The 8,686-nt window shown below is 45.6% G+C and overlaps 1 non-coding gene across 1 annotated transcript; it reads right to left on the bottom strand.

The window, feature by feature from the left end:
- Positions 1 to 1,144: 1,144 nt before the first annotated feature.
- On the bottom strand, positions 1,145 to 1,251 carry LOC123620011 (U6 spliceosomal RNA). The gene has a single exon (XR_006728726.2). It is a non-coding gene; the product is annotated as a U6 spliceosomal RNA (small nuclear RNA).
- Positions 1,252 to 8,686: the final 7,435 nt, after the last annotated feature.

The following is an 8,686-nucleotide window of genomic DNA, read 5'->3' on the forward strand; positions in this document are numbered from 1 at the left end:
GAAAGATGTTAGTCTATTAGAAGGTGATAAGTACTTTGGAGAAAAATAAAGCTGGTGAGAGAGGGACAGGGTGTATTGGCAAGAGGGGGAGAGTGGAGTTTTGTGATTTTCCAACGAGTAGTGTGGCCTGGATTGATTTCCTTGAGAAGATGACATTTGGCCAAAGATTTGAAGGCAAAAAAAGGGAGAGGCAGGTGAGCGCCTGGGGGATGAATGGGAGGAGCAGGCCATGCTAAGAAGATAGTGGGAACACAGGCCCTGAGGCGGAAGCAGGACTGGAAGTGTCGAGAAATGGCAGGATGGCCACCCGTGGGCAAGGAGAGGCCCTGCGGGAGGGATCAGAGAGGCGATGGGAGCCGGTGGTGTAGGGTATGCAGTCAGGATGTTGGCTGTTGGATGGGAAGAGCAGGCAGGGCTTGGGTGAGGATTGGCAAAGTCCCCTCGAGGCACTCCAGCTTATTTGGACAAAAGCCAGTTTTACGACAGCTGCCAATAACTTCCATTACATATAAATCAGAACTCATGATCCGGCCCTCAGCCCAAACGTGGCCATCCTTTCCCATCTTGTTCATCCCACCACCCAGCTGCTCAAGCCGAACGTTTCAGACTTCAGTTTTGATTATTCTTGTGCTCACATACCTTCGCCCATTCTATCAGCAGGTTTTGCCAACACTACCTCCCAAGCAGATCCCAAATCTGACCACTTCTCTGCTCCTGTGCTGCCAGCCTCGTCTAAGTCACCAGCTCTCTGACCTGGCGTGTACCCACGGAGCAGCCAGAAGGATCAGATTAAAACAAGAATCTGACCTCCAGTGGCTTCCAACCTCGGGGGAAAGTTTGCACTCCTTACTGTGGCTGGCAAGACACAAGTCCAGCCAGGCTGCCCCTCTGACTTTGTCTACCTACCCCATCAGTCACTCCAGCCACAGTGACCTTCATCCCACCACAGGGCCTTTGCATCTGCACTCACCTTTGCCCTCTGCCCCAAATACTCTTCTCCCAGTTTCTGGTCCCAGCTTAAATGTCACTGGGGTTTCCAACAGCAACTGATTTAAAGCATGCATCCCTCCTCAACAAACCTATTACACTCTATTAAATCTCCTGTTTTATGGTGTCTATAGCACTTTTTTTGTTGTTGTTGTTAAAAAATACAGAATGCTTCACGAATTTGTGTGTCATCCTTCTGCAGGGGCCATGCTAATCTTCTCTGTATCGTTCCAATTTTAGTACACGTGCTGCCGAAGTGAGCACTGGTCTCTATAGCACTTAACCCTCTTGAAAGTTATCTTATTTATTGATATAAAAATGATTTGTTTATAAGACATGTAAACCACTTGAGAACTGGGACCTTGTCTGTCTCTCCAATATGGTGCTTTCAAAATCTAGAGCAGTGCATAGATGATGTTCAGTAATGTAATAGATGTTCAGTAAACACATGAGTGAATGAAAGTATAGTGAGTTGTAGAGCTTGCAAAGCGCCTGCACCTTCCTCTGGGGTTCCACAGCACCCTGCCTTTACCTCGTTAGAGCCCGTACTACCTTATGTTGTGATGACTTCTATATGCCAGGTCTCCCCCTCTGGTTCTCAAAGGGAAGGAAGTATTTTTTTGCATCTGTCTCAGTACCTAATATTTGCCTGGCACACAACAGATACTCAGTAAGTCCTCTTTGTATCAATGGATGAATGAAGACACACCCCAAATAAGTGGCTTAAAACATGTCATTTCCTTCTCATACAGAAGTCTAAGCTGGAATACTGGCTTTGCCACATGAGGTGTTGAAGAGCCCAGTTTGTGCATACTTCCACATGGCCCGAGATGGCTTGCTACCTTCTCTGCTTTCCAGTGCTCAGGAAAGGGACAGGGGAGGAGGGTGCATCCCTCTGTCTAAGGGTAGGATCTCAGAATTGCCATGTCCCTTCAGCTCACATCCCATTGGCCAGAATGAAGTCACATGGCCCCTTCTAGCTGCAAGGGAGGCTGGGAAGTGTAGTCTTTTACTGGGAGGAAGGATGTGCCCAGCTCACAGGTGTATTATAGTGGAAGAAGGGGAGATTGGCTATTGAAGGAAGACTCAGCACCTCTGTTGCACATCTCCTTTACTTCATTTGATCCTCATGGCAGTCTTATTATACCAGCAATGTATGAGCTATGATCTCCATTTTACTGATGAGAGAATTGACACTTAGTGAGGTTAAGTGACTGAGCTGGCAAAAAACAATGAATGAGCGGCAACCTGGGAACTTGAAACCAGGCCTTCTGACATGCTGGAGAGAGAGACCCATTTTGCTGGTTGTGTGGCCAACAGCTCAGTTCAGCCACGGGAGGATGTGGCCATTGTATCATTCCAGTGATACTGAGCACCTGCTCCATGCCAGACTTCCTGAGGGACTCCTGACCAGATAGACAGCTTCTGTGGGCCTGGAGCCTCTCTGGGGAAGTGCCAGCCCCACCCCTGAGCCTTGGTGAGGCAGCATATTCCATCCCTCGTCTGTCCAGAACAGCAATCCCACAGCTGTGTCTTGGTGCTCACTGCAGGGCAGGAGGCGGGAGCCGAGGTTTTCTTGGCTGTTGGGCTTGTCTTCAGGATGATTCATTTATTTATCTGATCTTTATTGAGCTCCTACTATGTGCCAAGCACTGGGGATACAGCAGTGAACAACAGTCAAAATTCCCTGCCATCATGTAACTTCTATTCCAGTGGGGAGAAGCAGACAGTAAAATGAATAAATAATATCAAAAGTAACATAAACTGCTAGTGGTAAGTGCTATGGAGAATACAAAGCAGGGGTGAGGAATAGGGAGTATGGGGGAAAGAGAATCTAACTTTAAATACAGAGGTGGGTGAAGAATCCACTGAAAGATGGCCTTAGAGCAGAGACTGGAATGAAGTGGGGGAGCAAGGTGGAGACTATCCAGGCAATGAGACTCCCAAACAGAGGGGACAGCAAGTTCAAAGGTCCCGAGGTGAAAGTACGCTTGGGTGTTCGACGAACTTCAAGTGTAGTTGGATTAGAGAGAGGAAGAGGAGGAGTAATGAGGCCTGCAGTGAGCGGTCATGTGGCCAAGTAGGGGGCTTGGAGCAGCACCGCAGGGACCACTGTGTAGGCTGCTCAGCGCACGAGGATGCCTGAGCTCACCAGGCCTGGTGCCCTGACGCAGGACGACCGTGTCTGCCTGGGGGAAGGAGCATGTGTTTGTGCTAGCAGGAAACTTTCCTTCTAATAACTATGGCTTATTCCCACAAGAGATAAATATCCCTTAGAAGATTTGAGGCAGAGACATGGTATAATCTGACTTATTCTTTGGAAACTGTGATAAGAATAGACTCAATAGCAAAAAATAAGCAATACGATTTTTTAAATGGGCAGAATATATAAATAAATGTTTTGCCAGAGAAGACATACAGTTGGCCAATGGGTTCGTGAAGAGATGCTCAACATCACTAATCATCAGGGAAATGCAAATCAAAAGCACAATGAGATACCACCTCACACCTGTCAGAATGGCTATCATCAAAAAGACAAGAAATAAAAACAAGTGTTGGAGAGGATGTGGAGAAAAAGGAGCTCTTGTGCACTGTTAGTGGGAATGTAAGTTGGTACAGTCATTATGGGAAACACTGTGGAGTTTCCTCAAGAAATTAAAAATAGAACTACTATGTGATCCAGCAATTCCACTTTTGGGTATTGTATCCCAAGAAAAAGAAAGCACTAACTTGAAAACATATGCAACCCCATGTTTATTGCAACACTATTGACAATAGCCAAGATATGAAAACAACCTAAGTGTCCACTGATGGATGAATGGACAAGGAAGTTATGATTGATACATATGTATATAGAACATTATTCAACCATGAAAAAGAATGAAATCTTGCCCTTTGCGGCAACATGGATGAAACTTGAAGGCACTATGCCAAGAGAAATAAATCACACAGAGAAGGAAAAAAACGTATAATTTCTCTTATATGTGGAATCTAAAAAATATATATGTAAAACCAAGCTTATAGATATAAAACAGCTAGGCGGTTGCCAGATGCCAGGGGTTGAGGAATGGGAGAAATGGGTGAAGGGGGTCAAAAGATAAAAAAAAATAGTTGCCTTAGCTCTTCACTTTGCCTGTGTAGACACAGCCTTAACATTCTACCCACATGAATATGTTTAAATCTGGAAAATGGCTAGGCAGGGAGTGGAGAAAGAAGATAAAAGGATAAAACGTAGTAGAATATCAATGACAAGGGAAATGAAGAGCAAAGCCCTAAAAAACAAACTGAATGAACTGCCTTGAAAACAGCAAAGTTCCACTGAAGCAATGCGTTTCTTGGAGCATGGAAGCCGGGAGGTGGGAGACTCGGGTAGACATAATCCAGGCTGGCGCGTGCTGGGTGTTGAGTACATCTGCAAGTTAGAAAGCTGAGGGATGAGACAGAAAGTTTAATAAATAAGATGAATCAATCCTGCAGTCTGAAAATATGTACGTGCATGGCTGAGTCAGACGCATTAAAGGACAAGGAAACATAAAAGATATCTCACCTCATTATTAATCCTAGACATGCAAATTAAAGCCATAATCAGTTGTTAGTTCACATTCGCCAGATTGGCAAAAATAAATAAATAAAATCAAGATTATGACTCTCTATATTATTTATTATATATTTATTACAGATAATAAAACCATAAATCATTACCTAATAATGCTGAATATGCACATATTTTATATCCTGTAATTTAGTTCCTATAAGTCTACACCCTAGATAGACTAGGCTAACCCTGATACCTAGATACACTGTGTTTAACAGGCAGTTCTATTCATAATATCAAAACCTTCTAAATAATAAATGAATACTGAATATAAAAACATTATACATCTGTGGAAATGAATAAACTACACATTTCCACAATAATGTGGTTGCATCATAAAATAAAAAAAAAAAAGACTAGATTGTAGGGGGCAAAGATGGAAGCAGGGAGACAAGGCAGAGGCTTTTGCAAAGGATGGAGACTTGGCCACTTGATGGCATTAGGCTCCAGGTACCAGCCTGGAGGCAGATGCCCTGATCTACCACTGAGCAATCAGACCTGGCTCAGGCTTTTCTGGAACCATGTTGTAGCAGATTTCAGCTCCCTTTAGAAGCAGAGTCTTAAGAAGGCATGGCCTGTGTGGGCACACCCCTCCCTCACCACGGAGGAGAATTTGCCTGTGCCCTGTTATAATAGTCATCCGCTGAGCATCTACTATGTGCCAGTGCTATGGGAAGCATTTTGTTTCTCCATCTCTTTACCTCTCCCATGAGGAATCTCATAAGGAAGCTGGGACTGAGAGAGCTCAGTAACTTGCCCAAGATTGCACCAAGACTGCAAGTGGTTAAGTAGCAGAGCTGTGATGCGAAGCCTGTTGATCTCATGGAGGCCTGGGCTCATCACCACCTTGTCACTGCCTTCCCTGAAGGCACCATAAGGGAGGAGGAGGAATGGACGACTCAGCCCTGCTCTGAGCTGTTAGTCAATTTGCAAAGAAGGAGCCTCCTCCCAGCTTGATATGAATCTCTCCCAGGCCTTTGCTTTCTTGTCTCCTAGATAAGTTAGCCAGACAGCCGGCTGATTAAGAAACCGTCCTATTTTTAAAGAGAAGAACATTCCATAATTCCCTTCGGTAACTCAGTTGCTGCTGGTAAACAGTGACTCTCCTAACTGTCACCCAATAGGGTGAGGCCATATCTTTTCATCTAGTGCCTAAGAGGATGCTGACTCAATTAGTATTTGCTAAACAGATAAACGGAAATAATGAGGTTATCGGAGAAGTGGATTGAAGATGAGTGAGCCCCAAAGAAAGGACGGGCTCAGTGGTGAGACAGCAGTAAACCTTAGGCTGATCCCAATACACAACTTTCCTGCAAAGCCCGACCCTTAACCTCTGTAGGGGAGGGAGAAAGGATGGAGAGGACTGAGCAGGACAGAGGTTGCTCCAGCAGGGACATTCTCAATAAAACAACAAAGAGGCTTTTATTTTGCTTTCTTTTGATCAAATTACGTGTAGTTTTGTTGTTGAGAGTTCTGGGCTTAAGCTCCAGCTTCGTCATTTAAGGCATGTAATGTTGAGCTAGTGCCTCACCTTTGTGAGCCCCGGGCTTGTCCCCGGGACAGTGCGCTGCTTGCTGGCTGGGTGGCAGGCCCTGCTTAGGAGCTTCCCCAGTTCTGTTGCTTCAGTTCCATGACAGCCGAGGTGCAGTAGACGCTTCCATTAGCTCGACTTTGTAGAGGCGGCACTGAGACACAGAGAGAGTGTGCCTGTCCCGGTCCCTCGGCCAGCAAGTGCTGAGCGAGGGTGACTCCACTCAGTCTGTGCCTTCTAATTCCTCACTGCCTTGTCTTGGGGTTCAAAGAAAATACTGTTCACGAGAGCACTTGAAACCAAAGCCCCAGAATAGCGCTCTGCTGGTTGTAAATGCGTAGTAATAGGTCATGATTTTGAGGATGGCCTGCCTGTTCCCTGGAGGCCAAGAGAATAAGGAGCCAGGAAGGGCCCCTATCTGGTCCTGAAGTGTGAGGGGAAGGGCCTGGAGCCATTTGGAGTCCTGGACTCTGAGAGGTAATGCCTCTGGTTCAGGTCCGGGGTGACTGTCCTCTAGTTAAAGGGCAGGACCCGCATTCCATGTTATTGATGACCCCCCAAACCCCAAAACCAAAACCTAAAAATACCTACAAGACAGCAAAGCTCTGAAAAAGAATCCCAGCCTGCGGGAGATGGTGTGCCCTGTGTCACTCGACAGAAGTGGGATGGAGGCAAAAGGGAGGAGACAGAGGGGAGACATTCACTTGGGGACAAGAGAGGTGTCCAACTGGGCTACACAAGGGCGCCTCCGCTCTTTACTGAGCAGCTACTCTGTGCCAGGAACCGTGCAAAGCGGTTTCACGTGAATTGCCTAATGTAATACTCACAATAACTCGGGGCAGAACATTCTATTTTCTTGTGTTTGTGCTCACAAAGCAAGGGCTAAACCTGATTCTAGAGCTTTCCATTATGCCATTCTGCCTCCTAATGTCCCATCTTCATTTCCAGTAACTTTGTTTCAATGGCCCCAAGAATAAGGGAGCAGCAAGCCTGCCTGAAATATTAGAACGTGCCTTGCTTTTAAATGGAAGTTTGCCTAGAGAGCTGGGTTTAAATTGATTATATGTAAGTATCGGATTAATACATTAAACTGGGCTTTAAGATGCTGCCTAGTAGAAACCACACGAGATCTAAGAACACAACATTCCTGAATCCACAGCACTTTGAGAGAGGACTGCAAACTTCCTTAGACCATGGTTTGTGGAGTCTTTCAGAATGAGCCTTGAGGCATCACCCAGGTTTACCTCAATTTGAAGTATGCCCTTCTTCTGACCAGTCTCTGAGCACCGTGGCTGGTTTTCAGCCATCCCTTGGGCATCTTGATATTGATGTTTTGTGGGACTCTCCAAGTCAGCACACCCAGGCCCAAACCCCAGTCTTCTTCCCCAGACCAGCTTCTTCTCCTTCTTTTTGTGCCTCTACTAATGACTCTTTCCCCTCAAACTCACTCTGTCGCACTGCCTGCTGCCCCACCTTCACCCCTCAACATTTACTTAGATGCCAAACCATTAACACCATTTCTTTCCTCTGTGCTGGCCACTGCCGCATTTCATCCCATCTGTGTTTGCAGTAAAGGTGCCTTAACTGGTCTCCTCACTTTCTGCCCCCCTCCTTGAACCTGCTGTACTTCTCCATGACCGACTGAGTTTCCTAAAATTAGCTCCAATCACGGGTCTGCTTGCCTCAAACCTCCGATGGTTTCCTATCATTGCCTTTTGGAATCAAGTGCACTGGCCTGATGTGGAAGTTCTCCATAGTGTGGCTTCACTTAGCATCTCCAGCCTCTTCTTTTATTTCCTCCTCCTAAAAGTGTAAGCAATGGGCCATCGGCTGCTTGGGGATTGGCCCCACCCTCTTCTGCATCCTTGCCTTTGCTCCCGCCTGAGATTCTCTTCTCTGACCTTTTATCCATCTACCTTTGGAAACCTACCTATTCATCAGGGTCCAATGCAAAGGGCCTTTTATTTATAAAGGAGGTTTCCCTTTAGCTCTTCACTCCAGAGGAGTACAACCTCTCCTTTTGCTATTTGTATTTTCTTTCCAAGTGAACTCCATTCTGCTTGATATCAAGATAGTTTATGGCCTTGTCTGATTCTTCTTACTTGATGCTTAAAGGCTAGAACAGTGTCCTTTTCACCTTTGTGCGTCCAGCACAGAGCCTAATACCCATCAGGAGCTCAAAGATATGTGTGGAAAGGAGGAAATTAATCTGGAATTAAAGAGTACTTCCCTATCAAAAGAGAAGACAGTAGATATATATATTGTTAAAAATTGGTAGCTATGTTGGGGAAATGTGCACCTTTGAATGCTCAGATTATCATCCTTTATTGGGTAAAATGACATGTCTGTGGAAACTCTCCTTCCCCAACATGTGAATCTCATCCAACCCAATATGATGCCACCCTGGGCAGGAGACAGGATTCACTTGTTAGGAACTCATTTCTTTAGGCACAGGGCATGCATAGATCTTATTCTGAAATGACTGAAAATTCCCTAAGTACCTCCAAGGGGAAAATCTGACTCCCTTTCCCCATATGCTGATAATAAAATCTGAGCACAAAGAGAAGCGAGTG

Source organism: Camelus bactrianus, chromosome 2, assembly GCF_048773025.1.
Source record: "Camelus bactrianus isolate YW-2024 breed Bactrian camel chromosome 2, ASM4877302v1, whole genome shotgun sequence".
Taxonomy (NCBI): Eukaryota; Metazoa; Chordata; class Mammalia; order Artiodactyla; family Camelidae; genus Camelus; species Camelus bactrianus.